Source organism: Beta vulgaris, chromosome 6 (assembly GCF_026745355.1).
Source record: "Beta vulgaris subsp. vulgaris cultivar EL10 chromosome 6, EL10.2, whole genome shotgun sequence".
NCBI lineage: Eukaryota > Viridiplantae > Streptophyta > Magnoliopsida > Caryophyllales > Amaranthaceae > Beta > Beta vulgaris.
This window is the reverse complement of record NC_079207.1, coordinates 56,764,753-56,771,107: the sequence shown is the minus strand read 5'-3', so window position 1 is coordinate 56,771,107 and position 6,355 is coordinate 56,764,753. Positions and strand designations below refer to the sequence as shown.

At 34.0% G+C, this 6,355-nt stretch overlaps 1 non-coding gene across 1 annotated transcript; it reads left to right on the top strand.

The window, feature by feature from the left end:
• Window positions 1-1,357: 1,357 nt before the first annotated feature.
• TRNAR-UCU (transfer RNA arginine (anticodon UCU)) lies at window positions 1,358-1,430 on the top strand. The gene has a single exon. It is a non-coding gene; the product is annotated as a tRNA-Arg (tRNA).
• Window positions 1,431-6,355: the final 4,925 nt, after the last annotated feature.

The window sequence follows — 6,355 nt, the reverse complement described above, 5'->3', positions numbered from 1 at the left end:
GACATCCTTGATTATTACATGTATATTGATGATTAAATGAATGAGAAGGGGCACACAACTTTAACATAATTGGCTAATTCTATTTGTAATGGTATCAGAGCAAGGCTAAATATTTTTTCTCTCAAACCTACCTCACGGCCCGCGAAGATGGCCAACAATCATCCCCACAGGCGCCCAAATCTCAACCTTGTAACTCAAAATATGACATAACATCCCTGTTTTTACCTTGGAATTGGAGACCGTCCCGGGGATTACATAACCTCTGCACGCCTCAAACAAGACAACTACGATGAGTCGAGTGTTGACAACCATCGGCGCAAGTATGGATTTCTTGATGGCAGTATCTCGTGCGTCATCTCTCCTTACACCACCAACGACTGGACGACGGTGAATTCGGTGCTGCTTTCTTGGATTCTCAATACAATTGATCCTAAAATCAATGGTACGTTAACTAAATATAGAGAGGCTCATCGTTCGTGGGCTCATATCAAAACTCGTTTATCTACTGTCAATGGCGGCCCTTGTATACAACAACTTCGCTCTACCATTGCGCATTGTGAAAAACCTAAAAACATGTATGTTTCTGCATATTATGGAACCTTATTAATGCTTTATGGGAAGATTTGTTTCATCACGTTCCATTAAATAACTGCTCTTTTGTTTGAATTGTAATGTGGGTTCTCTTCATGAAACTTGCCATGGAACTGAAAATTACATTAATTTTTAATTGGGAATTAATTTTGAGTACTACTCGCGTCTTTGCACGAAAATTTTGTCAATGCACTCTTTACCTTCATGGATCGTACGTACCAACCAGTCATACAAGACGAGCGGGTCCACTTAGCTAAACTTGACATTCAAAAAACTGGGTGATGTTCTCGGTTCGTTGTCCGCATTGATCCAGGTCGTGCGCGTGGGTCCAGTGATCGGCCCATATGTAGTCATTGCAATAAACCATGACATGAAGCCTCAAAGTGTTATTCTCTATTATTTTGTGCTCATTGCAAAAATGAAGCTAAAGGTTGTTATAATAAAGGGAGTAGCCAATGAACTCTATCTCTCTGTATGATGGGTGTGGTCCATGTCCATATTTAACAAAAGAGTTAATTGGCCAAAGATAGCCGATGATTCCGAGAATAGACAACAATAAGATTATTTCCATTAAATTTATTTGCATGTGCAAATGTGTCTTTATTTTGTTTTTTTAGAAAAATCTTTTATTCCAATTCTGTATTTGTTTGTTTCATTATGGCCCTCAAGGCTCCAGGATCCAGCAAAGTTCCAAGAGAGGCGGCAATCTTCGGAATCGCTACAGAACTTGATAATTTAATAAAATAGTGAATTACAAATAACATTAGCGCTCGTGGCCTAATGGATAAGGCATTTGACTTCTAATAAAAGGATTGTGGGTTCGAGTCCCACCGAGCGTGCAGAATTTTTTTTTCTCCTTGTTGTCATATGAATTTCTTATAAGGCTATTTACTAAATTTTATTTCCACGAGTATAATAAAGCCATAAACATCCATAATCTATATAAATATATTAAAAGGTGTACGGAAACAAGAAAATATGCCACGTGGCGCTCTCCCTAAAAAGTTTTAGTTCTTGTAAACTATGTACAATAAAAAAATTAAGAAATTGCATAGTATAGGGTTTGATCCCAAGACCTCAAGTACATATACTAAGGTTTTAACCACTAGGCTAAGTTGCATTTGGTATTATATCATAAAGTATTAGATTAATAAATGAAATTTTTTCTTACCCGAGGCAATAGCCCGGGCCTAATAACTAGTATCAATATAAAACTGGATACATAAATCCTACATGTCGCAACCTCATTTACTTTGCCAAATGTCAGTTTCTTATCAATCTCCACGATTTGTCTGCCACATGTAGCCTTTTGCTTGGCTTACGCTTATGTAGTTATGTGTCGATTAGATGTTAATCTCATGTGTGTGCCCTTACTATCCATAATAGGAAATATAATCTTAAATCAAATCAATTACAATAAACTAACTCTCTTGATTGAAATACCGTTACTAAAATCAAGCAAAGATATAGCTTAACATATATGTTTAACAAAACTTTTCTTTACACTTGCCAAATCAACCGATTCATTTCAATGCAAATAGAGTTGGAGATCCATTATAAAATGAAATCAAGTCCTTGCTATAATTTCCATAATCGGAATATTTCAGAGACTTTTTTTTATTATCCAAGACTTTGTATTGGTAACTATATAATACACGAAGATGGCATGCCATCGCCATTGTCTCTACTGTCCGTTGAAAATTTTAGACAAAAAAAGAAGTCAGTTGTTATGGCATATAATGTGAAAATTTCTACTCTATTGATGAGAAAAACATGATGTTATTTGTTGAATGTTATATGATAAGCTCAGATTTTTGCTTCAAGTTGTGAGTTGTATTTAGTTGGTTCTGATTTCGGAATTTGTAGGAATTTTCATTGGCGGCTAATTAGTACGCTTTGGATGGATCAGTTAAAAGGTCAATGCATCTTTGAAATGTGAAGAGTTATTGCTGTTCTGGAGAGCATAGTATAACATGCATTTGCTTGGAGTTCATGTGCTTTGGTCTTACAACATCATCTAAAATTTGGTACTACTGGGCTGGAATGTATAACTTATCATCTGTATGTATTGTTTTTATTAACCATCCATGAAATAAATGTAAATTTGCAATATTAATGTTAGATTTGCTTCAAGTATTGTTTCATGATAATTGTATGGAGAGGTTGTGAGTTTATATTAGAAAAAAAGTAAGAATTGTAGTTAGAATTTGTCGATTTGAGTACCAAGATAAAGTTTTTCAATTGTTATGTTGTGCCTTTTTTGTTTACTTGATGAGGTTTTGATGTTTGTTTTGATCAAATTTTCCTATTTTAAGGTTTCTTAGTATGATAATTGATTATTAATTTTAGAAGGTTTCATATCAGAAAATAAAGATGTTCAATTTTTCTATGCTAGCATTTATGAGTTGTTGTCAATTTCTCATTCACTAAGAATTACTCCCTTCATTTATTTTTAATCGCTACATTTTATTTTGGAAAATTAATAAATTACCAACTTTGATCGATCATTTGAGTTTTTTTATAAGTAAATATATAGTCATCTATATTTTGGAATCGTCTCGATGTGTAGATTCATAATATTAAATTATTATATTAAAATTTAACAAAACATCTTGAAAAATGTTTCCGAACAATGTAGCAATTAAAAAGAAATAGAGGAAATATTACAAGCTCACACAAAATATTGGAACCAATGCAATAATCACATAGATTACATAATGTATGAACATATTGGAAGTTATCGATGATAATAACACATGGAATTTAGGCAATATTAGTATTGGTTATAGATAGAAAATAACTCATAGTTCTATCATAAGACAAGTTAACTTAAAAATAAGACCTAAGTGAAAAACTAAGAAGAAAACAAAAATGTGTACCAATTAAAGTGCACGTAAAAGATAAATACTATTCACCAATATATTAAAGAGAACATATTGTGTCGGACTCGTCCAACCATAATCTTGGTCGGACGACTTTCAGGTGGTTCCAATTTTTTTTCAGGTAGTCTTCATTTTTTTTCAGGTGGTTCCAATTTTTTTTCAGGTAGTCTTCATTTTGTTTTCAGTTAGTCTTCTTTGTTTTTCAGTGGGTTTTTGTGCTTCATTTAGACTTACTTGGGTTTCAGTTGGTCTTTATTCTGTTTCAGGTAGGCTACATTTTTCTTTAGGTAGTCTTCATTTTGTTTCAATTAGTCCATTATTTCTTTCAGTTGGCCCATTATTTTTTTCAGTTGGTCCAACTGAAAGAAAAGAAAGTCCAACTGAAAGAAAAGAAAGTCCAACTGAAAGAAAACAAAGTCTAACTGAAAGAAAAGAAAATCTAACTGAAAAAAAAGAAAGTCTAACTGAAAGAAAAGAAAGTCTAACTAAAAGAAAAGAAAGTCCAACTGAAAGAAAATAAAGACCAACTGAAAAGAAAACAAAACACTAACCTCAGTAAAAAGTTCACTAACCACAACAAAGCGGGGTGATCTCGAGCGAAAGCCAAACAAGCATTTTTTTTTTTTTTTTTTGATAATTTCAATTCCTCTTCTCATTACTGGGAAAAGCTTCGAATATTACAATACAGATTACATTAGCCAACTGGAACCAAAACTCCAGTTGCCATGTTCAAGGCCAAAAAAACACAAATGCCATCAATACATCAGAGAAGAGGAAGGATAATGTTAGAGCCACGCAAGGAAATCTGACTTTCTATGAAGAGCCAAACAAGCATTAGCATCCTGAAGAAAATTCTGAGGCAAAAGTTGAACATCCACAAACTGATGAACATCAAGGGGTGCATTAGAATACCCCAAACGAGAAACCCAATGAACAAAATCCGTAAACTCAGGCTATGGATGATGAGAATCAAATCCTGAAATTGAGTTAAGTGATGGAATTTGGGTGTGAAGTTGGTGAGAGCATTTGGGAGGAGAGAGAAAGGGGAGGGATGAAGAGATAATGGAGGGAAGAGAAAGAGGGAGGACTTGTGATAGACCAGGCTACGGAGAAAGAGGAGTGAAGAAGGGCGGCGAACTTCTGTGTAGCTGAAAAAGAGGTAACAGAGTGAACTGGGCTCAGCCCGTCTGACGAGAATATTGGGTCAGACGGTCTGACCCAATACTTTCACTATATTAAATCAGATAAGTTAACTTAAAATGACAATTATAAATAAGAAAGACGAAAAATAAAAGTATGTATCGAGTACATAGATACTACTAGCCAATATATTAATGGAAAATTTGTCAGAATAATCACTTTTTTGTGAGAAACCACCTTTTAAAAAAAAATTGGTTAATTAGCCACCTTTTTGGTTCTTTTTTTTTTGTTGGAAGCCACCACTTGCCGGAATCCGGTGGTTGACCTCGATTTTCCGGCGTTGACCATCAGATTTTCGCCCATCTTTTTCCAGATTTTCGCCATTTCTTCCACCCTCACGCTTCTCCCTTCTTCTGCTAGCATCTTCCTCCCTCGAATTTTTCTTTTAGGATCAGTTTAAGATCGATTTTTTGATTTTAGGATGATCAGTTTAGAAATGAATAGTTTGAACAAAATGATTTGTTGTTACAATGGGGTCCGAGGAAGAGATTGAGGTGCTAAAGAGAGAGAGAGAGAGAGAGAGAGAGAGAGAGAGAGAGAGAGAGAGAGAGAGATGAAGGAAGATAATGGGTTTGGGGGGAAAATCGGGGAAAAAAAAGAAAGAAAGAAGGGTATTACGACATCACGTGCGACGGTCAACACTGGAAATCATCAGTCAATACCCATTTTCTGGCAACAGGTGGCTTCCAACAAAAAAAAGAACTAAAAAGGTGGCTAATTAACCAATTTTTTTTAAAAGGTGGTTTCTCACAAAAAAGTGGTTATAAAAGGTGGTTTCTGACAAATTTTCCTATATTAATTGACTTAAGTTTTTATAATGTCTAAAACCACAAAATAGGAAACTATTTTCTATTTACTTTAGAATAAGGTAGTTTGGATTAACGTAGGTTTAATGTCATAATTTTGGTATTGTCAATCAAAACAATTTATCAAATCTATTTGTGTATCTTTGACTACAAACATATGCTTATCCATCAATTGAGATCACTATATTTTTAAGAATATCTTTGAGATTTTGTACAGCCTAATTGTTATTAAGTTTAATCTCTCTATTGTGGAGCTTCCTATGTATATATTTATCTGTACAACTAGGTGACATGGTATTGGTGTTTGTGCCTAATTAATCTTTATACTCAAATCAATTAAATTCAAATATTATATACATACATACTGAAATCATATGTTATGCTAATAAACAAAGAAACAAAAACAATTTTCATTTTTCAGAAATCTTAGAAATCAATAAAAACTTATAGAATTATGGCATTCAATTAATATTTTTATTGACAAAAAAAGGTGCATAGTAAAGATGCTCTGGATTACCAAATGAAAATATAAGATTAAAAGGTAGGCACCAGATATGCTACTAAGGAATATCGACCAAACTTCTGGGTTGTATAACAGTACAAGGTTGTTGTTAAGCACCTTGGGAATCGCGTCATTGAAGGTGCGGTCTTATCTGGAAGTAACATGGGTAATAAAATTTTCATTCTACGAATGACACTCACCCCATAGGGTGGAACAATATTTCCCATCAAGTTGCAAAAGAGACAGTTCCCTTCGATTGTGTGCTTTGCGATGACCATATATTTTTTGTTCTAGTGATTCAATGCATGTAAAGCTCTCACTAAACAGATTGAGTTCGTATTACACTATTTAAGGACAAGATTGAAAGACATGTT